The sequence below is a fragment of the Schistocerca gregaria genome, chromosome 1 (genome assembly GCF_023897955.1).
Source record: "Schistocerca gregaria isolate iqSchGreg1 chromosome 1, iqSchGreg1.2, whole genome shotgun sequence".
NCBI lineage: Eukaryota > Metazoa > Arthropoda > Insecta > Orthoptera > Acrididae > Schistocerca > Schistocerca gregaria.
Window position 1 is genome coordinate 131280140 of NC_064920.1, and position 23722 is coordinate 131303861.

A 23722-nucleotide genomic window follows, 5' to 3' on the forward strand; every position below is an offset into this window, starting at 1 on the left:
ACTTTGGTTGACTGCTGTGTCACAGCCGGTCCCCATCATATGTATACACTCCCACGAACGTGTGTGCCCTGTTAGCACATTTACCAGGAACTTTAGCTGCATCACCTCCCTAGCAATTTCAAGCCGTCCTCGAAGCGTCAGCCATTGCTTGGTGACAGTGTGCTTCGATGAGAAGTGGACAGATGATGCATCTCTCTCGCCGTCAGTTATAGGCGGGAATCATACTTAATGTAGTTTTCGGCAAGCGTCAGCGGAGCGTCAGACGTCTCTGTCTGATCTTCTCCCTTCATGTATCTAGCAAGTTTCCCCTTGACAGTCTCCAGTAAAAGCCCCCTGTGCCGAAGTGAAAATTGTCGCCGTTTCTATAGATACAGAGTGCCATTGTTTAATGGAAGCACTTAAGGAAACATAGCAGAATATCTTGTTGTGGAACTGTCTACTTTTCTCACTTGTGGCCGAGAAAACTGAAACCCTCTCACCTTGGGCTGGAAGAATTAAAGATCATCACTGGGATTACATACATTGACTCATGAAGTAATTCAAAATCTTTTCTCTTCATTGTATTTGTTTCTGTACGAAATGTGCGTTCTATTGCTATATTTATATCAGTAGGTAAAAATTGGGTATTGAAAGAAAATTCCCGTCAACAGGCACGTGAAGATATGGTTCCGTTTTTACTGCATTTACACATAACAGCGTCATGGATAACAGATCTACGAGAATTTGGCTTATATGTGTAAGGTCTACATACTTGAGCATAGAACTGAGGTCACAACAATTTTCAACTTTTGCAGAGGCTTGTGATTTCCCATACGTCAGTACCCACCTGGAGATTGGCACACGTTTTTAAAAATTGCCCGTCCCTTGTGGGGATCGAACCCACGACCTTTGGATTAGAAGTCCAACGCGCTATCCTCTGCGCCAAAGGGACGCTGTGCAGGCCTACAGCTCAGATGTAAGAGGTTCTGCAAGACATGACCCATGCTACATGTCTCGCATTACTTTCCTGATAGGCTTACTTTCATATTTCTCTGAAGCAATTACATCAAAGACTCTTTATTTATGCAACAGACACGATACATCGCTCTGTTTACCATGGCCCTACTGATTGATACACCTGCGTATTGACAGAGTTGCTCTGTACAATCGTAGTAACACAGTCCTGCTATTAGATTCGCTCACGTGCGCTGCTTACCGATAGATGGGAATTGCGCTCTTTAGAACAGCATTCACTAACGAAGTGGTAAAGGAAACACTGTATGATTAGTCACATTTTTTGACTTTGGTTGACTGCTGTGTCACAGCCGGTCCCCATCATATGTATACACTCCCACGAACGTGTGTGCCCTGTTAGCACATTTACCAGGAACTTTAGCTACATCACCTCCCTAGCAATTTCAAGCCGTCCTCGAAGCGTCAGCCATTGCTTGGTGACAGTGTGCTTCGATGAGAAGTGGACAGATGATGCATCTCTCTCGCCGTCAGTTATAGGCGGGAATCATACTTAATGTAGTTTTCGGCAAGCGTCAGCGGAGCGTCAGACGTCTCTGTCTGATCTTCTCCCTTCATGTATCTAGCAAGTTTCCCCTTGACAGTCTCCAGTAAAAGCCCCCTGTGCCGAAGTGAAAATTGTCGCCGTTTCTATAGATACAGAGTGCCATTGTTTAATGGAAGCACTTAAGGAAACATAGCAGAATATCTTGTTGTGGAACTGTCTACTTTTCTCACTTGTGCCCGAGAAAACTGAAACCCTCTCACCTTGGGCTGGAAGAATTAAAGATCATCACTGGGATTACATACATTGACTCATGAAGTAATTCAAAATCTTTTCTCTTCATTGTATTTGTTTCTGTACGAAATGTGCGTTCTATTGCTATATTTATATCAGTAGATAAAAATTGGGTATTGAAAGAAAATTCCCGTCAACAGGCACGTGAAGATATGGTTCCGTTTTTACTGCATTTACACATAACAGCGTCATGGATAACAGATCTACGAGAATTTGGCTTATATGTGTAAGGTCTACATACTTGAGCATAGAACTGAGGTCACAACAATTTTCAACTTTTGCAGAGGCTTGTGATTTCCCATACGTCAGTACCCACCTGGAGATTGGCACACGTTTTTAAAAACTGCCCGTCCCTTGTGGGGATCGAACCCACGACCTTTGGATTAGAAGTCCAACGCGCTATCCTCTGCGCCAAAGGGACGCTGTGCAGGCCTACAGCTCAGATGTAAGAGGTTCTGCAAGACATGACCCATGCTACATGTCTCGCATTACTTTCCTGATAGGCTTACTTTCATATTTCTCTGAAGCAATTACATCAAAGACTCTTTATTTATGCAACAGACACGATACATCGCTCTGTTTACCATGGCCCTACTGATTGATACACCTGCGTATTGACAGAGTTGCTCTGTACAATCGTAGTAACACAGTCCTGCTATTAGATTCGCTCACGTGCGCTGCTTACCGATAGATGGGAATTGCGCTCTTTAGAACAGCATTCACTAACGAAGTGGTAAAGGAAACACTGTATGATTAGTCACATTTTTTGACTTTGGTTGACTGCTGTGTCACAGCCGGTCCCCATCATATGTATACACTCCCACGAACGTGTGTGCCCTGTTAGCACATTTACCAGGAACTTTAGCTGCATCACCTCCCTAGCAATTTCAAGCCGTCCTCGAAGCGTCAGCCATTGCTTGGTGACAGTGTGCTTCGATGAGAAGTGGACAGATGATGCATCTCTCTCGCCGTCAGTTATAGGCGGGAATCATACTTAATGTAGTTTTCGGCAAGCGTCAGCGGAGCGTCAGACGTCTCTGTCTGATCTTCTCCCTTCATGTATCTAGCAAGTTTCCCCTTGACAGTCTCCAGTAAAAGCCCCCTGTGCCGAAGTGAAAATTGTCGCCGTTTCTATAGATACAGAGTGCCATTGTTTAATGGAAGCACTTAAGGAAACATAGCAGAATATCTTGTTGTGGAACTGTCTACTTTTCTCACTTGTGGCCGAGAAAACTGAAACCCTCTCACCTTGGGCTGGAAGAATTAAAGATCATCACTGGGATTACATACATTGACTCATGAAGTAATTCAAAATCTTTTCTCTTCATTGTATTTGTTTCTGTACGAAATGTGCGTTCTATTGCTATATTTATATCAGTAGGTAAAAATTGGGTATTGAAAGAAAATTCCCGTCAACAGGCACGTGAAGATATGGTTCCGTTTTTACTGCATTTACACATAACAGCGTCATGGATAACAGATCTACGAGAATTTGGCTTATATGTGTAAGGTCTACATACTTGAGCATAGAACTGAGGTCACAACAATTTTCAACTTTTGCAGAGGCTTGTGATTTCCCATACGTCAGTACCCACCTGGAGATTGGCACACGTTTTTAAAAATTGCCCGTCCCTTGTGGGGATCGAAACCACAACCTTTGGATTAGAAGTCCAACGCGCTATCCTCTGCGCCAAAGGGACGCTGTGCAGGCCTACAGCTCAGATGTAAGAGGTTCTGCAAGACATGACCCATGCTACATGTCTCGCATTACTTTCCTGATAGGCTTACTTTCATATTTCTCTGAAGCAATTACATCAAAGACTCTTTATTTATGCAACAGACACGATACATCGCTCTGTTTACCATGGCCCTACTGATTGATACACCTGCGTATTGACAGAGTTGCTCTGTACAATCGTAGTAACACAGTCCTGCTATTAGATTCGCTCACGTGCGCTGCTTACCGATAGATGGGAATTGCGCTCTTTAGAACAGCATTCACTAACGAAGTGGTAAAGGAAACACTGTATGATTAGTCACATTTTTTGACTTTGGTTGACTGCTGTGTCACAGCCGGTCCCCATCATATGTATACACTCCCACGAACGTGTGTGCCCTGTTAGCACATTTACCAGGAACTTTAGCTGCATCACCTCCCTAGCAATTTCAAGCCGTCCTCGAAGCGTCAGCCATTGCTTGGTGACAGTGTGCTTCGATGAGAAGTGGACAGATGATGCATCTCTCTCGCCGTCAGTTATAGGCGGGAATCATACTTAATGTAGTTTTCGGCAAGCGTCAGCGGAGCGTCAGACGTCTCTGTCTGATCTTCTCCCTTCATGTATCTAGCAAGTTTCCCCTTGACAGTCTCCAGTAAAAGCCCCCTGTGCCGAAGTGAAAATTGTCGCCGTTTCTATAGATACAGAGTGCCATTGTTTAATGGAAGCACTTAAGGAAACATAGCAGAATATCTTGTTGTGGAACTGTCTACTTTTCTCACTTGTGGCCGAGAAAACTGAAACCCTCTCACCTTGGGCTGGAAGAATTAAAGATCATCACTGGGATTACATACATTGACTCATGAAGTAATTCAAAATCTTTTCTCTTCATTGTATTTGTTTCTGTACGAAATGTGCGTTCTATTGCTATATTTATATCAGTAGGTAAAAATTGGGTATTGAAAGAAAATTCCCGTCAACAGGCACGTGAAGATATGGTTCCGTTTTTACTGCATTTACACATAACAGCGTCATGGATAACAGATCTACGAGAATTTGGCTTATATGTGTAAGGTCTACATACTTGAGCATAGAACTGAGGTCACAACAATTTTCAACTTTTGCAGAGGCTTGTGATTTCCCATACGTCAGTACCCACCTGGAGATTGGCACACGTTTTTAAAAATTGCCCGTCCCTTGTGGGGATCGAACCCACGACCTTTGGATTAGAAGTCCAACGCGCTATCCTCTGCGCCAAAGGGACGCTGTGCAGGCCTACAGCTCAGATGTAAGAGGTTCTGCAAGACATGACCCATGCTACATGTCTCGCATTACTTTCCTGATAGGCTTACTTTCATATTTCTCTGAAGCAATTACATCAAAGACTCTTTATTTATGCAACAGACACGATACATCGCTCTGTTTACCATGGCCCTACTGATTGATACACCTGCGTATTGACAGAGTTGCTCTGTACAATCGTAGTAACACAGTCCTGCTATTAGATTCGCTCACGTGCGCTGCTTACCGATAGATGGGAATTGCGCTCTTTAGAACAGCATTCACTAACGAAGTGGTAAAGGAAACACTGTATGATTAGTCACATTTTTTGACTTTGGTTGACTGCTGTGTCACAGCCGGTCCCCATCATATGTATACACTCCCACGAACGTGTGTGCCCTGTTAGCACATTTACCAGGAACTTTAGCTGCATCACCTCCCTAGCAATTTCAAGCCGTCCTCGAAGCGTCAGCCATTGCTTGGTGACAGTGTGCTTCGATGAGAAGTGGACAGATGATGCATCTCTCTCGCCGTCAGTTATAGGCGGGAATCATACTTAATGTAGTTTTCGGCAAGCGTCAGCGGAGCGTCAGTCGAGCTAAGTCGCATATGTGGAGCAGTGAGTATGCTAAGCCCGATAGGGGAAGTCGAACGTCGGCGTCCTATTTGCGAGTAGACGCCATTTGCTAGTTCTATGCTCTGAAATATCGGTGAAAAGTTTATATTGCGTATGCCGAAAGTAAAACTTCTGTTATTTCTAGCGAAATAGGTTGCGCTATTGCTTAACGGAAAGTGTTAGCGAACCGTAGCAAAATATGTGGTATTGAAAATGTCTTTTTTTGTCACATTGGTCCTGAGAAAGGCGTAACTCTCTGTTCATGGACTGAAAGATTTTAAAGCTAATGATTGGGGTTGCATAAATTGATTCCTGAAGTAATTAAAAATTTTTTGCTCTTCGTCGGATCTATTTCTTTCCAGAATGTGGGTTCTATTTCTATATTTCTTACTGTAGGTCAAAACTGGATACTGTATGGTAGCTGCCGTGAACAGGTACGTGAAAAGATGGTACTGTTTTTACATCATGTACATATAACAGCGTCATTGATAAGTGGGTTGCGAGATATTTTTTACATGTGTATGGTAAACATCGTTCAGCAGGGAACTGATGTCACAATAACATTAGTGTTTTGTTGGCGCTCGTTTATCTCTACTACTTCTTTCGTAATTGAGAGTTTGTGATTTGCGTGCTGTTGTCCTTGCAAATAACGCAGCCTTAGTATTCGCCGACGATGCCTCAAGGCGTTTAAGGCGCTTCATACGCGTTCATCTGAAGGTAAGAGCATTTACATTGTTGCTAGAGTGAATGGGAAGTTATTTCCGTTTCCAGGAACAGTTTTGAAAGATGTTTCATTTCCTATCCCCATATTTTTAAAATTATTTTAAGCGCTTTGCTGAACTGTTTTGCATGGTGTGCTTAATGGTACGTCTTTACACATTCCATTTCTATGTAGACCTTTAAATCTGTAAGACCGTCTCCACTGAGGTTATGGGAAAAGTAACCAGTGTAGTGCCCTGTTAACCACATAACAGCATTATTTTTCGATTTTGGGTAGTACGTTTCATCTGACTGTACAGTTTTTTTATTTGTGTCGACCATACCTGCCGAGGTTCTAGAAGGGGACTGTATCTTTCGTCTAATACATATCCAAGGATGGACACGATCTCCCCACGTAAACCAGTGCGGAAAACGTCGACGAGGTGATAACGAAGGCAAATGTCTGTTTAACACAGTCCGGTTGAATGAAGTCTTTCATTTGTGCTGAAAATGGTTTTAACCGCCTTGACAGTGCTGATGTAGTCTTGGATGAATGGAACTGCAGTTAGTATTATTCCAGAGTGCATCCCAATTGACGGCATATACTTTAATTTGATTTTTTGTTTCGTCCTTCATGTTTTTGATATATGCTAAAATATCCTTTGCATTAAATTCCTGTGTCAGTTTAGTTTATTGCTCAGATACCTTCTTTCAGTGTAATACTCCCGGATATGTTTTAACTGAAAGCTTACATTTTGAACATTTATCAGTGAATCTGTACTTCCTGGCTTAAATGCGCTGAATAATTTCGCTCTAAGACTATTACGGTGACCGTGTATAAACGTTGACATCGCTTTCACATACCGCACCGTAGCTTTACTTGTGATATCAGTTAGCGGTAGTCTCCGTGAATGGGGCCTAATATTGAGGTCTTAGAGTCGATTCTGAATAGCTTACCTTTCCATAAGAATGACTTCATCTTCGACATTACCGTCTTCGCTACGAGTTTGGGGATTGGAAATACCTGCGCCATGTAATATGCTTTGGACAGGATCTAGGCATTTATATCTTTAACCCTCCGTTACTGATCCAAACGTCGGAGGTTATGTTAATGCAGTTCTTCCTGAATATTGTGAGTTACCTCCTGCAAATTTTTGGCAGTCATCTGTAAATGAAGGGCAGTCAGCACCGTTCCAAGAGCCTTGTGTTCCGTAACTTTTTGAGTCCATTGAAGTGTAATGTGTTGCAGCCCTCTTATATTTAAAATTTTGCTTTTAGTTTCATTCATCCTTGCACCTGATGCTGAAAGTATTTATTTAGTTCTGCCTCTGGACTGGGCGCATCCTCCGTGGTTCGGTCTATTATTCCTACGTTATTCGTGTAGGTGCCAACCACAGATTTCGTCCCCGATAGTGTAATGTTTGTCAGTTTATCTAGCAGTTGTCCTAAAAAGGCTCCACTGAAATGACACAAAGTAACGTCGACAAGGGACTGTCTTGAGACACCCCTCTTTCAATTTCTATCAGTGCTGTTAGTTGGCCGTTGACAGAAACTTTGGCAGACATTCTTGTGGCAACGTTTCTGATGATATCTGTATTTATTGGCAAGAATCCCATTCTTATTCACATATGTAGGCACTAAAAGTAGCTCCGCTTGTTAATCTCCCACGGTACGTCGTGGCACAGATATTGTGTTACCTGTACGGAGAATTGGCGGCAGCGTGTTCGTTCCACCACTGCAGGACCAAACGGTGACATCCTGACTGCGTGCCAGATAGCCCCTCGAAGGAAAGACAATTTGTCGCGTAAGGAAAAAGCTTGCCTAACAAGCACCTCTCAAAAGGTAGGTGAACGTATTATACCATGTCTACCAGTTTGACATACAATAGCGTGCAGCATAACGGGTATCGAGAAATTTACTAGCATCTGTAATGTAAACAAACTGTTCCATAAAAGTGAGACCACAAGTACAGCCAGCTTTTGAGCGCGCTAGTGGTTACCCATGTTCTAACACCAATGTTATGTTCAGTACCCACTTTTAAAAACTGTCCATCCCTTGTGGGGATCGAACCCACGACCTTTGGATCAGAATTCCAACGCCCTATCCTGCGCAACATTTTTTTATTTATGTTTTCTCACCTCTTTTTTCATCTCAAAATTTGATGCCAAAAATGCGACACTACTTCTTGCTGTTTCGCGTGTACACGTTGCATTCAGTCACATGTGACACCGAGTTTGCAAATTAGCACCAAATATTTAGTGCCTTAGTAATCGGATGCAGGGCGTGCCTCACCGCATGTAATACAATGGCGGGTTGACACTACTGCCAAAGCAGTGGTGGCGCCACCTCCACCAAGATTTGCGAGAGTTGTTATTAAATTTAGAAAATATATTACAAGAACTTATTACTGGATATGGGCATTCTTCGAAGATTGACAAAATGGGCGTGCTTTGGGCCATACTTTAATATCACCATTCCCACTATTCACATGTGAGAGTATTTTTGAATACCACGCGCATTTCTAATTTTTGTAGGCCTTAGCCGTTATTTTCGAAAGGCCCACGGTAGGAACTGCTGTTGAAAAATACATTTTCCTCATCTGAGGATCGAACACATGACTTCTGGTTTACGAGACCAGGGGTCTGCCACTACTTTTTTTTGTTTTTTTTTTTTTTTGTTTTTAATTAGCGAAAGTGTCTTATCGACTTGAGACTAAATATTAGCGTCCTTCATAAATAAACTATTATGTTTTAAGAGATTAAATTCAGAATTCATTAGAATAACTAAAATCTTCTTCTTTGGGTGACGCTGATAACTTCATTGTGCATAAGACTGAAAAATAAATTAGGACTCCCTTCTTGAAAACAAGAATTTCAAGATGGCAGCTTGCAGTGACACAGGAAAGGTACCTGGGCGCAGGGGAGGAGACGCGACGCGACGCAGAAGCGGTGGGGCCTCTTCCCGGGAATGCCGGACGTTTGCCACGCCAGACATTTGCCACACTTGCCCCTTCGCCAGGTAGCGATCGCTCAGGTAAGGGACGCCCTTCCTACTTCTGTCCGCTTTCAAACCGCCGTCTCCACATCTCACTCGATACAACCAGTACATAAGAGACCTTCTTCTTCGACATCTTGGCCAAATACAGAGCTTCTTTTTCGCAATAGAAAAATTTATAAATTTTCGGAAACGAAAGCAATACCGACGATTATGTCAATATGTAATTAGTTCTGCCAAGTATAAACAAAGATCCCTCTGTCTGTACGGTAGCTTCGTTTCACGCTTACTGATTGCCATAGAAACAGTCCATGGCCATGAGAGCAACAAGAAAGGAATGATGTAAAGAGAATGCGAATGTACGCTAATCATTTCTTTTTAATCACTGCATTTGTGCCTATTTTAATTACTACAACTGCATGCCCAAAAGACAATCAGCAAAGAAGAAATGGGTATGTGAATGTTTGGAAAGAAGAACAACATACTCCATATTAATTTACTCTCTAAAATGCGATATCCCTTGAGGCGAAACTTTAGTTAATAAAGTGTAGCGGGACAATGGTCAAAACATTTTCACTAGATAGAGATAAGATCATCTATGATTGACATGTCATCTAAAGTCGACATACAATTTTGAAATGTTAGAAATAAGGAAATGAAGTAATACAGAATGTTGTGCTTGTAACGTACGTTGTAGTTCTACATCGTTTAGCTCTGGTATTTACAGGGTCACAGAGAAAGCATCCTAGGTTTTGGAGGCAAAAGCCATAATTGTGATGATCTGCACTACAACAGAAACAAGAATCACAACTTAAGGAAAAATAATGTAATGTGTGTTCCAGCTAACAAGCGACATTGAAGCAGGTAGTTCCTGTGACTTAGTATGGGCAGAGGTTATATTCGACAACCGGAATCGGTCTCAGATGAAACAGTTACTCAACAGTTCAAAGAAAACTTGAGTCTCATCAAATAGGTAGCCCACTCATACAATTATATCCGGCAGTGACTTCAATCTACGTTCTTTATGTTGACAAAAATACATTTTCAGACCCTATTGTAGATAGAAAGCAACTTCCGTAATTGTTCTAAGTGCTTTTTTAAAAATTATTTTGAACAATTAGTTCACGAGGCCATTCAGATTGTAAATGGTTACGAAAACACACTTGACCTCTTAGCCACAAATAATCCTGAGCATCACGACGGACACAGGGATTACTGAACACACAGTCGTAGAGAGGCTCAATTCCGTAACAAAGAAATTCGTCAGAACTAAACGCGAAATATATCTATTTATAAAAGCAACTAAAAATTGGGTTGATGTCTTTCTAAGGGACAGTCTCCAATCCTTCCAAGCTATGTAAGTGAAGACCTTATGTGGCTTAAGTTCAATGAAATAGTATCAACAGCACTCGAGAGTTTCATACTGTGGTGTCAACGCCAGACACCACACTTGCTAGGTGGTAGCCTTTAAATCGGCCGCGGTCCGGTAGTATACGTCGGACCCGCGTGTTGCCACTATCAGTGATTGCAGACCGAGCGCCGCCACACGGCAGGTCTAGAGAGGCTTCCTAGCACTCGCCCCAGTTGCTAGCGATGGTTCACTGACAAAATACGCTCTCATTTGCCGAGACGATAGTTAGCGTAGCCTTCAGCTATGTCATTTGCCACGACCTAGCAAGGCGCCATTATCAGTTACTATTGTTACTGTGAATCATGTAATGTCAAGAGCGACGTTCGTCATTAATGGATTAAAGTTAAGTATTCCACCAGCTACGTCCGTTGTTTCTAAATTCTAATTTCCTTGTCCTGTTCCAGACCTCACGCCAGCCTGCGTGAGCTAAATCGCGTGCCTTTCGGCCTCCTCTAGTAACACGGTGTTGGCTCTCCTGCCAAGCACAACACATACCATAAATTAATGAGAGACGGAACTGATCCCCCATGGTACACAAAACACGACAGAAAGCTGATGCAGGACCACCGAAAAAGGCAAGTATAATTTCGACGAACGCAATATCTTCAAGACTGGCGAAGTTTTACTGAGGCTCGAAATTTGGTGCGGATTTCAATGCGAGATGCGTTTTATAGTTTCCACAACGAAACTCTCTCTAGAAATGTGGCTGAAAATCCAAAGATATTCTGGTTCTATGTTAAGTAAACCAGCGGAAAGGCTCAGTCAGCGATGATGAGAATGAGGGGGAGGAGGAGGGGGAGGCAAGGGACGAAATCCTCAGGAGTAGGTAAAATCGTGGCAGAAATCCGGCGTGGCAAATGTCCGGCGTGGCGAATGTCCGCACACCCTTCGCGGCACAACTGGTGCCCCGCGACCCGAAGCCACCCCCGTACACCCGAGTACCCTACCCTATCCTCATTCTGTTAAATACGATTTGTAGCATATTGCCGAAGATATTTCCATGATTCTTATATTTACTAATTTTCGAAAATTTTATGTCCATATGCACTGTGAATTCGACATGATTGTCGTCGCCGAGTTTGTCAAAGACGTAACTTGAATAGTGACCCAGTAGCCAAATGACAGCGTTATTTTTCTTCTTTGGATAAAATTGAGTATCACGTCGATAGAGTATCGTCACCGGTATATTGTCTGGAACGTTCCTAGTGATAAGTGCTACTTTTTCTTAGATCCAGCTCCAGTTGTGGGTTTGTTCTCAGCAAGTGTATATGTGCGGAAGGGTATCGACGAGGTTGCAATGAGTATAGATATCGCCATCACTCAGTCCTATATTTTTGAATCTCTGATTACTACTAATTATATCACTGATGGCTTTGTATCACCAGTACGAACATCGCAGCCGAGTACACTGCAACCAACATTTTTCCTTGTCGTATCCCCTTTTACTTCACCGTACTTTTTAACTGTTGAATTCTAGCTTTCGTGTTCCCCCTTTCTTCTAAAATGGCTTTTGCAGTTAAATATTGTGATTGCTTTAACTTTTGACTAAGGTAGCTATGTTCACCACCCCATGAACCATGGACCTTGCCGTTGGTGGGGAGGCTTGCGTGCCTCAGCGATACAGATAGCCGTACCGTAGGTACATCCACAACGGAGGGGTACCTGTTGAGAGGCCAGACAAACGTGTGGTTCCTGAAGAGGGGCAGCAGCCTTTTCAGTAGTTGCAAGGGAAACAGTCTGGATGATTGACTGATGTGGCCTTGTAGCAATAACCAAAACGGCTTTGCTGTGCTGGTACTGCGAACGGCTGAAAGCAAGGGGAAACTACGGCCGTCATTTTTCCCGAGGGCATGCAGCTTTACTGTATGATTAAATGATGATGGCGTCCTCTTGGGTAAAATATTCCATACGTAAAATAGTCCCCCATTCGAATCTCCGGGCGGGGACTACTCAGGAGGATGTCGTTATCAGGAGAAAGAAAACTGGCGTTCTACGGATCGGAGCGTGGAATGTCAGATCTCTTAATCGGGCAGGTAGGTTAGAAAATTTAAAAAGGGAAATCGATAGGTTAAAGTTAGATATAGTGGGAATTAGTGAAGTTCGGTGGCAGGATAAACAAGACTTTTGGTCAGGCGAATACAGGGTTATAAATACAAAATCAAATAGGAGTAATGCGGGAGTAGGTTTAATAATGAATAGGAAAATTGGAATGCTGGTAAGCTACTACAAACAGCATAGTGAACGCATTATTGTGGCCAAGATAGATACGAAGCCCACACCTACTGCAGTAGTACAAGTTTATATGCCAACTAGCTCTGCAGATAACGAAGAAATTGAAGAAATGTGTGATGAAATAAAAGAAATTATTCAGATAGTGAAGGGAGACGAAAATTTAATAGTCATGGGTGACTGGAATTCAAGTGTAGGAAAAGGGAGAGAAGGAAACATAGTAGGTGAATATGGATTGGGGGTAAGAAATGAAAGAGGAAGCCGCCTGGTAGAATTTTGCACAGAGCACAACTTAATCATAGCTAACACTTGGTTTAAGAATCATGAAAGAAGGATGTATACATCTAAGAACCCTGGAGATACTAAAAGGTATCAGATAGATTATATAATGGTAAGACAGAGATTTAAAAACCAGATTTTGAATTGTAAGACATTTCGAGGGGCAGATGTGGACTCTGACCACAACCTATTGGTTATGACCTGTAGATTAAAACTGAAGAAACTGGAAAAAGGTGGTAATTTAAGGAGATGGGACCTGGATAAACTGAAAGAACCAGAGGTTGTACAGAGTTTCAGGGAGAGCATAAGGGAAAAATTGACAGGAATGGGGGAGAGAAATACAGTAGAAGAAGAATGGATAGCTTTGAGGGATGAAGTAGTGAAGGCAGCAGAGGATCAAGTAGGTAAAAAGACGAGGGCTAGTAGAAATCCTTGGGTAACAGAAGAAATATTGAATTTAATTGATGAAAGGAGAAAAGATAAAAATACAGTAAATGAAGCAGGCAAAAAGGAATACAAACGTCTCAAAAATGAGATCGACAGGAAATGCAAAATGGCTAAGTAGGGATGGCTAGAGGACATATGTAAGGATGTAGAGGCTTATCTCATTAGGGGTAAGATAGATACTGCCTACAGGAAAATTAAAGAGACCTTTGGAAAAAAGAGAACCACTTGTATGAATATCAAGTGCTCAGATGGAAACCCAGTTCTAAGCAAAGAAGGGAAAGCAGAAAGGTGGAAGGAGTATATAGAGGGTCTATACAAGGGCGGTGTACTTGAGGACAATATTATGGAAATGGAAGAGGATGTAGATGAATATGAAATGGGAGATACGATACTGCGTGAAGAATATCACAGAGCACTTGTAGGTAGGCTGTTTAGGTTTTTTTTTATTGGTAACGCCGCCGCCACGTAGCGCTCTGTAGGAAAATCACTGGCTGTGCCGTGTGCAGTCTGTGGCTGGTTTGCATTGTTGTTTGCCATTGTAGTGTTGGGCAGCGGCAGCTGGATGCTTAAAGCGCGTAGCGTTGCGCAGTTGGAGGTGAGCCGCCAGCAGTGGTGGATTTGGGGAGAGAGATGGCGGAGTTTTGAAATTTGTAAGAATTGATGTCATGAACTGATATATATATTATGACTCTTAAGGTAAATACATTGTTTGTTCTCTATTAAAATCTTGCCCGAGGCAAGATTCGAACCTGCGAACGTAGCGGTCGCACGGTTCCAGACTGTAGGCGTGCCCCAGGGCAGCCGTAATAGGTCCGCTGCTTTTTACGATTTACATAAACTATCTGGTTGATGGTATTGACAGTGGCATTAGACTGTTTGCCGATGCTGCTGCAGTCTACAGGAAAGTAGTATCACAAGAAAGTTGTGAAGAAAATGAGGATTTGCAGGAAATAAATGCATGTTGTAATGACTCGCATTTATCTCTCAATATTAGTAAGTCTAACCTACTGTGTATAACAAGACGAAAATCCCCATTAATGTACGAGTACAAAATAAATGCCCAATCTTTGGAAGCGGTAACATCCGCCAAGTATTTGGGTGTGGCTACTCGAAATGATTTCAAATGGAATGATCAGATTACACAAGTCACGGGCAATGCGAACTCTAAATTGCGGTTTATTGGTAGAATCCTGAAGCTATGCAGTCCTTCGACAAAGGAAATAGCTTACAATACGCCAGCTCGTCTAGTCTTAGAGTACTGTTCGTCTGTATGGGACCCTTACCAGTTGGGTTTCATTCATGAGATTGAGAAGCTCCAGAGAAGAGCAGCAAGATTCGTGACTGGTGCATTTAGGCATCGCGAGTGCGTTACAAATCTCATAGAAAGTTTGAAGTGGGATACACTTGGAGATAGACGATCCGCTAAACGGAAAGGGCTGCTCACTAAATTCCAAAATCCGATCTTCGCCGAGGATGTAGAGCATATATTATTACCACCAGCTTACAAATCGCTGCCACTCAAAGATAAGGGAAATTAGAGCTCGTACTGAAGCGTTCAGACAGTAGTTTTTCCCTCGTGCGATCCGCAGTGGGTGGCAGCGTCGCTTGTCGCAGGTGTCTTTTAGTCCCTACTTTTCCAAGCCAGGGTGGGAAATTCCTCTATGCGAACTGCTTGCCGTTCGTGCAATTCAGGTGCACTATCGGCCGGAGCAGTTTCTGCTGCCTGATTATCTGTAATGATCTCCGCTAGCGTTAGCCGTTTCCGTTGCTGTAACGTATTTTTTAAGACAAAAACCCGTCTGTGACAATCGTGGCGCGTGTAGCGACTCTAATTACAAATGTGACACGTCAACGTTTGACCACTGTACATAACTTGAATCCTGTAGTGGCAGACCATTATATGGGAAGGAATATGGACTTTAACATGCATTTCCACAGATCTAACACCACTGTGGTACTGCAACTTTGTGTATGTTGGCTAGACCAGCGTTCATTATGAATCACCCATACTTGGATAACAAATCTTTCAAATAGTAGTTTTCAACTTCCGGGGGCAGATTTAAAATACGCACGTGCTTATACTCTACGTAGGCATTAGTAATGGTGACAGTAGTTAGAATTATCCCGGTGGCGGAATTCAGCTCTCCCGCCGTATTTCACTAGTATCTTATCCAGCAACACAGGGTTCAGTAATTTGTAAAAAAAAAAGAAAAAAATAGTCCTGCTCCATATCGTAACATGCAGTGCGCGCCTGATCTGAATTGACGCTAATAATGTCCACGATCGGAGGGCACACTTCCTTGGAAATAACCTGGCCATATCAGAAGCTAACCAGAGATCGAGACAGCGAGATAATAAGAACTAAACACAGTTATAAACTGTACCACAATTAATTGTAAATAATCACTCCCCTTACGAAAGGAAGTAGTATAATGACAACTAACACCACTCTTAAACACGCGGCTTAACAGCGCTCTCAGCACGTCCTAACAACTCGGTGTCTCAAACGCAACTGCCAAAGCGACGCTGTGCCAGTGTTCTGCAGCAACGTAAATAACTTCGTAAAACATATCAAATGATACCTGCCTTTCAAGTTTCTTTTTAGTTCAGACATAGTCATTCGGACTCTTTTACAACACTTTTATGTGCATTCTACTTCTTAGTCCAACTTTCTTATTTTCTGAAACAACTGAGCAGAAAAGAAGTCATTATTTATGCAAAAGATTGGATACAACGTTGAATCGTTCTATTTACCATATACCTACTTATTCTTACACTTGTGTATCGACAGAGATATAGCATGCAGTCATAGCAACACGTGGCTGCTCTGGGATCGTTATCGTGCGTTGCTTTCAGATGAAAGTGAGTTGCAGTCTGCAGAGCAGCATCGAGCCACTAAGTGGAATACGCCACACTGGAAAAACTGTGCGATCAGTCACATACGTTGGCTCTGAGAGTAGCTGCACTTGTTAATCTCTCACGAACCGCCCTCAGTGGCTCGTTGTACAGATGTAGCGTAGCCTGTGCGGAGAATTCGGGGGACCGTGCATCTGCTGCCATTGCAGTACCGAGCGATGACTCTCTGATTTCCATGCATATCCCTCTGAAAGTGAGACACTTTGTCTCACAAGGAAAAAGCTTGCCTAACAGGCACCTTTCGAAAGATGTGGCCGAGCGGTTCGAGGCGCTTCAGTCTGGAACCGCGCTGCTGCTGCTGCGGTCGCAGGTTCGAATCCTCTCTCGGGCATGGATGTGTGTGATGTCCTTACGTTAGTTAGGTTTAAGTAGTTCGAAGTCTAGGGGACTGATGACCTCAGATGTTAAGTCCCATACTGCTTAGAGCCATTGTTTTGAAACGTAGGTGAATGTATGACGTCGTTTCTACCACTTTCTCTTATAATAGCTCGCAGGATAACTGTATTTCGAGAAATTTAGTAGCATGTGTAATGTAAACAAACTGTAGCATAGAACTGAATAGACAACTATTGCTGCCTTTCGAACACGCTAGTGGTCATCCATGTTCCAATACGAATACATCTACATCTACATCCATACTCTATAAGCCACCTGTGTGTGGCGTAGGGTACCTTGAGTGCCTCTAACGGTTCTCCCTTCTATTCCAGTCTCGTATTATTCGTGGAAAGAAGGATTGTCGGTATGCCTCTGCGTGGGCTATAATCTCTCTGATTTTATCTTCGTGGTCTCTTCCTGAGATATACGTAGGAGGGAGCAATATACTGCTTGACTCCTCGGTGAAGGTATGTTCTCAAAACTTCAACAAAAGCCCGTACTGATCTACGGAGGGTCTCTCCCGCAGGGTCTTCCACTGGAGTTTATCTATCATCGCTGTAACGCTTTCGCTATTAGTAAATGATACTGTAACGAAGCGCGCTGCTCTCCGTTGGATCTTCTCTACCTCTTCTACCAGTCCTATCTGGTACGGATCCCACACTGCTGAACAGTATTCAAGCAGTGGGCGAGCAAGTGTACTGTAACCTACTTCCTTTTTTCTCTTATTGCATTTCCTTAGGATTCTTCCAATGAACCTCAGTCTGGCATCTGCTTTACCGACGATCAACTTTATATGATCGTTCTATTTTAAATCACTCCTAATGCGTACTCCCAGATAATATATGGAATTAACTGCTTCCAGTGGTAACCTGCTATATGTAGCTAAATGATAAGGGATCTTTCTTTCTATGTATTCGCAGCACATTACACCTGTCCACACTGAGATTCAATTGCCATTCCCTGCACCATGCGCCAATTCGCTGCAGATCCTCCTGCATTTCAGTACAATTTTCCATTTGTTACAACCTCTCGATATACCCCAGCACTTCCGCAAAAAGCCTCAGTGAAGTTCCAATGTCATCCACATGGTCATTTATGTATATTGTGAATAGCAACGGTCCTACGACACTCCCCTGCGGCACACCTGAAATCACTCTTACTTCGGAAATCTTTTCTCCATTGAGAATGACATGCTTCGATCTGTAATCTAGGAACTCTTCAATCCAATCACTCAATTGGTCTATAGTCCATATGCTCTTACTTTGTTCATTAAACGACTGTGGGGAACTGTATCGAACGCCTTGCGGAAGTCAAGAAACACGGCACACACCTGGGAAGCGGTGTCTATGGCCGTCTGAGTCTCGTGGACGAATAGCGCGAGCTGGGTTTCACATGATCGTCTTTTTTCGAAACGCATGCTTATTCCTACAGAGTAGATTTCTAGTCTCCAGAAAAGTTATTATACTCGAACACAATAAGTGTTCTAAAATTCTACAACTCATACAGTGTTTAGTATTTTTTTAGAAATTACCCATCCCTTTTTTGCGTTATCCTTTTTTTTTCGCATGCGTGTGAGTGCTAGGCTGTCGCCTGCAATGTAGGTAGGGGTCACGAATCCTTGAGGACTAGCCACGATGCCGCCACCATACCCGTCACCCATTCTCATAGTTCTTGGGCTACATTTTTTTGTAATTTATTTTGTTTTCTTTAATTTTAATTTTTTATTGTTGTTTTATTTTTTAAAATTTTTGTTAGTTAGTGCAAAAGAAGTCCGTGCCTGGTCATAGCACCACGCAGCACAGAGTTAGTCCCAGCTCAGCAACTACTCAAAGTTGCTCTTCGCGAATGAATGATGTCCCTAGTTTCCGTGTCGTTTATTATTATCTTGCATTCAGTTTCCCGATGGTTGCTTGCTGATGGCTGCTTCTCGAAACTCTGAGTACGCATGCGCTGGAAGATGCGCATTGCTAACGTGGTGACACCATAGGACAACGATATGTCAAAAAACGATTTCCCGTGTGGTAAGCCCCGTGAATTTCGGTAACAGAAGCGTCGGGAACACTGTGTTTCTTCTTAAATCTTCTTGCAGCTTCAAATAAAAGTATCTCTAAAAGAAAGAAAAGTAAATCAGGTGGCTGGGAAAAAGAATGTTTCTCTGGGTGTCGTATTTTCGGAATCAAGTGTAAAATGCCTTTTTTTGCAAAACTAAATGGTTCAAATGGGTCTGAGCACTATGGAACTTAACTTCTGAGGTCATCAGTCCCCTAGAACGTAGAACTAATTAAACCTAACTGACCTAAGGACATCACACACATCTATGCCCAAGGCAGGATTCGAACCTGCGACAGTAGTTCCAGACTTTAGCGCCTAGAACCGCTCGGCTAACCTGGCTGGTGCAAAACTAAAAGGAGCTCAAAAATGCAATTAAATTGTCGAGGACACCGTACATTGCAACTGTGTACTGCCGGTTATCCCATGATGTAGATCACCCACATACTATGTTATGGAGCAGACCAAGGCTAAGTAGACAATAACAATAATAACAAAATATTTAAAAAAAGACATCTTGCAAGTAATCTATAAATTTGAATTCTTCCATCACTTAAAGCAATAGTGAGAAAACTTTGAAACTATTCCTTATACTTTCGCAATTTCCTAATCGCATGGTACTCTTCGAGGAGGTACCTCTGATAATCATGGAGTGTTGGCGTTTTATGGGCGAACATGTAATATACGGACTGGCCCATTAGCCACATATAGCTGTTATTCTTAGTTTGCGGATAGAGCTGCCAATCTGGTTGGAGCGCGTCTTGAATTTGGATAGTAGTACCCGAAGTTCTATTAATGACAGCTAGTTTCTTTCTTGTCCACTGCCATATTTTCGTTTGATCCCTGCAGTGTAATATATGCTGTAACGTTTCCACTAGGTTATACTTCTCACAAAACGGAGTTGGCAGCAGCTTGTTTTTGTGTAGTTTTTCTCCAGGGGGAATCACCTCATCGACAGCGTCATACCAGACAGATAAAACTCTGCAACCAAGGGGAGGATAGCTAATGCTATTCCATATGTTTCTCCAGTTTTTTCCTAAATATTTCTTCTCAATGGAGTCATCCAGCTGTCGTTTAGTAACAGCAAGATAAACTTCCGCGGTGTTGAGCGGATGCGGGTGTTCCTGGAAGTACCTGAGCTCCACATAATATCGACGGACTTATCCAAGCTCAGGATGAATATGTCCCACATACGTTGGCGCTGACAGATCCTTTGGACGTATGGTCTTGAAAAGCTTTTCAGTGAGACTGTTCTTGTTACTTTGTGGTAGTTTAGGAGTACGAGTTGAAAAGGTCGCCATACAGTGGAATTCAACATCTTTGACGCCTAAGTCCCATCGGGAGCGAAGTAACGAGGCAGCTTTGAAAGAAACTTTAAAGATGTTCCCTCTCCTAACATACGAGCAAGCCAGCGGTAAAATTTTTTGTGCAATGGCGGTCGGGATTGGTAAAAAAAATGACAGTATGATAGAGCTTTCTGAAAACGTAGCTATTTATAAACAGTGCCCTCTGCATCAGGTCTAAAGACCTCATGTTATGTTCTTTGATCACCGTACGTAAGATGGTAAGCTTGCGTTCCCAATTCACGTTGAGCATTTCCTGTGGATTCGGTGCTATAACCAAGCCAAGATGCCACAGGTCGTCGATCTTCTCCAACCAATAAATGTCTGCGGAGTTTGGATTACGACCTAACTACATGATTTTGTACTTAAGCTCATTAAGTCTGGCGCCACAAGCGACAGCGTACTGTTGGACAATCTGACGTACTGACCCCAGCTCTTCGTTGGTATTAATAATCACACAGATATCGTCGGCATAGGCGTGGCAGATCGTTTTTGTGTTTAACGACCGCAGATACATTTCTTTATAAGCTGTCGAAAATGCTGTTTGAAGCTCATTTTTGTCACTGTTCGCAATAAAAAGCTGTGATTAGTTCTGTCAAGTGCCTTACCAATACAGAGAAACAGTAGCGCCAAATCAGTTTTGGTAATCCATGTTAAATAATTCACGATATTCACACAGAGCATTTAATGTCGATCGACCACTGACTGCACTCGCTTGATAAGGTCCAAGTACACTACTGGCCATTAAAATTGCTACACCACGAAGGTAACGTGCTACAGACGCGAAATCTAACCGCCAGGAAGAAAATGCTGTGATATGCAAATGATTAGCTTTTCAAAGCATTCACACAAGGCTGGCGCCGGTGGCGAACCTACAATTTGCTGACATAAGGAAAGTTTCCAGCCGATTTCTCATACACAAACAGCAGTTGACTGGCGTTGCCTGGTGAAACGTTGTTGTGATGCCTCGTGTAAGAAGGAGAAATGCGTACCATCACGTTTCCGACTTTGATAAAATTCGGATTGTAGCCTGTCGCGATCGTGGTTTATCGTATCGCGACATTGCTGCTCGCGTTGGTCGAGATCCAATGACTGTTAGCAGAATATGGAACCGGTAGGTTCAGGAGGGTAATACGGAACGCCGTGTATCCCAACGACCTCGTATCACTAGCAGTCGAAATGACAGGCATCTTACCCGCATGGCTGTAACGTGGATCGTGCAGCCACGTCTCGATCCCTGTGTCAACAGATGGGGTCGTCTGCAAGACAACAACCATCTGCACGAACAGTTCGATGACCTTTGCAGCAGCATGGAGTATCAGCTCGGAGACCATGGCTGCGGTTACCCTTAACGCTGCATCACAGACAGGAGCGCCTGTGATGGTGTACTCAACGATGAACCTGGATGCACGAATGACAAAAAGTCATTTTTTTCGGATGAATCCAGGTTCTGTTTACAGCATCATGATGGTCGCATCCGTGTTTGGCGACGTCGCGGTGAACGCACATTGGAAGCGTGTATTCGTCATGGCCATACTGGCGTGTCACCCGGCGTGATGGTATGGGGTACCATTGGTTACACGTCTCGGTCACCTCTTGTTCGCATTGACGGCACTTTGAACAGTGGACGTTACGCTTCAGATGTGTTACGACCCGTGGTTCTACCCTTCATTCGATCCCTACGAAACCCTACATTTCAGCAGGATAATCCACGACCGCAGGATAATGCACGGGCCTTTCTGGATACAGCAAATGTTTGACTGCTGCCCTAGTCAGCATATTCTCCGGATCTCTCACCAATTGAAAACGTCTGGTCAATGGTGGCCGAGCAACTGGCTCGTCACAATAAGCCAGTCACTACACTTGACGAACTGTGGTATCGCGTTGAAGCTGCATAGGCAGCTGTACCCGTACACGCCATCCAAGCTCTGTTTGACTCAATGCCCAGGCGTATCAAGGCCGTTATTTCGGCCAGAGGTTGTTGTTCTGGGTACTGATTTCTCAGGATCTATGCACCCAAACTGCGTGAAAATGTAATCACATGTCAGTTCTAGTATAATATATTTGTCCAATGAATACCCGTTTATCATTTGCATTTCTTGGTGTAGCAACTTTAATGGCCAGTAGTGTATTTTGCAAAGATGTATTTTATGCCTGGCGTTTATAACTCTGGTCATGTTCTTAAAGTCCGAGTAATTGGCAGAAAATCATTTAATACACTCGGTTTTGACGTTTTAGGGAGCAAGACAATCATTCCTTCCGTAAAATGCGACGGGCAAGGCATCATTCTATAACAGTTCGTTGTGCATTGCGGTCAGTTCGTCTCCGATCACATCCCAGTACCGTGTATAACATTCGACAGGTAAGCTTCCTGAAGGCGCAGCTTTGTCCTTGGCAGCGTATGCAATGATGGACTTGACTTCAGAGTTTGCCGAGAGATCAGCGTTATCATCCCGCTCAACCGTTGCGGAGATGTCGCGTAAGAAATCACCCCTTGCCGATACATCTGTATCTGGCTCGGAGTAATGTTGTAGAAATGATTGAAGACAGAAATCGTGATCCCACCCTGCTCACTATATACCGGGTTATCAAAAAGTCAGTATAAATTTGAAAACTTAATAAACCACGGAATAATGTAGATAGAGGGGTAAAAGTTGACACACATGGTTGGAACGACATGATGTTTTATTAGAACAAAAAAAAAATAAAATAAAAAACAAAGTTCACAAAATGTCCGACAGATGGCGCTGGGCAGCAAAACGTTGGTGACTGCGCATGGCAATCGTGTATAAAAAGAGCTGTAATGAGAGAGAGAATCAGATGCGTCAGCAGTCGCAGGATGTTGACGTTACCTGAAAAGGAGCTTTTAGTGAAGCTGTATTATCAGAATGGGGCATGTGCTAGTTCAGCGTTACGATCCTATCGCAGTAGGAAGGGGATTCGAACGGGTGATGGTCCGTTGACAAATGCAGCTGTGGCGAGAATGATTGCGAAGTTCGAAGCCACGGGTTGTTTAGACGATACACTCCGTAGTGGCCGACCGAGCACAAGGCATAATGCTGCTGAGACAGTTCAGGAAGAAATGGAGACTGTAGCCGGTTCGTCTATGCACGGCGAAGTCAGCGCTCGTGCAGTCGCAGGTCGCACCGGCATTCCATACACTACTGTTTGGTTGGCACTTAGGTGTACCCTCCGATGCTATCTGTAAAAAACCAACGGCATCACGAACTGTTACCTGGCGATTTAGTGAAGCGGAGGGCATTTGCGGTGTGAGCGTTTCAAAAGATGGCGGAAGATGAGGATTGGTTGGGTAACGTGTTGTGGACCGACGAAGCTCATTTCACGCTCCGAGGGTCTGTCAACGCCCACAACTGCAGAATTTGGGCTACCAAAAATCCTAGAACTGTCGTGGAAACTCCATTGCACGTCGAGAAAGTCACGGTATGGATTGGATTTACCACATCTACCGTTATCGAGCCGTTTTTCTTCGAGAAAATGCGTGATTATGGTGTTGTAACTGCTACCGTGACGGGTGAGAGGTACGCCGATTCCTCGACTACAGCTATTGTTGAGGACTGA

General features: G+C 43.3%; 4 non-coding genes across 4 annotated transcripts; all 4 read right to left on the bottom strand.

Annotated features, from left to right (window-relative positions):
• Positions 1-858: 858 nt before the first annotated feature.
• On the bottom strand, positions 859-931 carry Trnar-ucu (transfer RNA arginine (anticodon UCU)). Its single transcript has one exon. It is a non-coding gene; the product is annotated as a tRNA-Arg (tRNA).
• A 1206-nt stretch (positions 932-2137) lies between these two features.
• Positions 2138-2210, bottom strand: Trnar-ucu (transfer RNA arginine (anticodon UCU)). Its single transcript has one exon. It is a non-coding gene; the product is annotated as a tRNA-Arg (tRNA).
• Positions 2211-3416: 1206 nt separating this feature from the next.
• On the bottom strand, positions 3417-3489 carry Trnar-ucu (transfer RNA arginine (anticodon UCU)). Its single transcript has one exon. It is a non-coding gene; the product is annotated as a tRNA-Arg (tRNA).
• Positions 3490-4695: 1206 nt separating this feature from the next.
• Positions 4696-4768, bottom strand: Trnar-ucu (transfer RNA arginine (anticodon UCU)). The gene has a single exon. It is a non-coding gene; the product is annotated as a tRNA-Arg (tRNA).
• Between the last annotated feature and the right edge of the window lie 18954 nt (positions 4769-23722).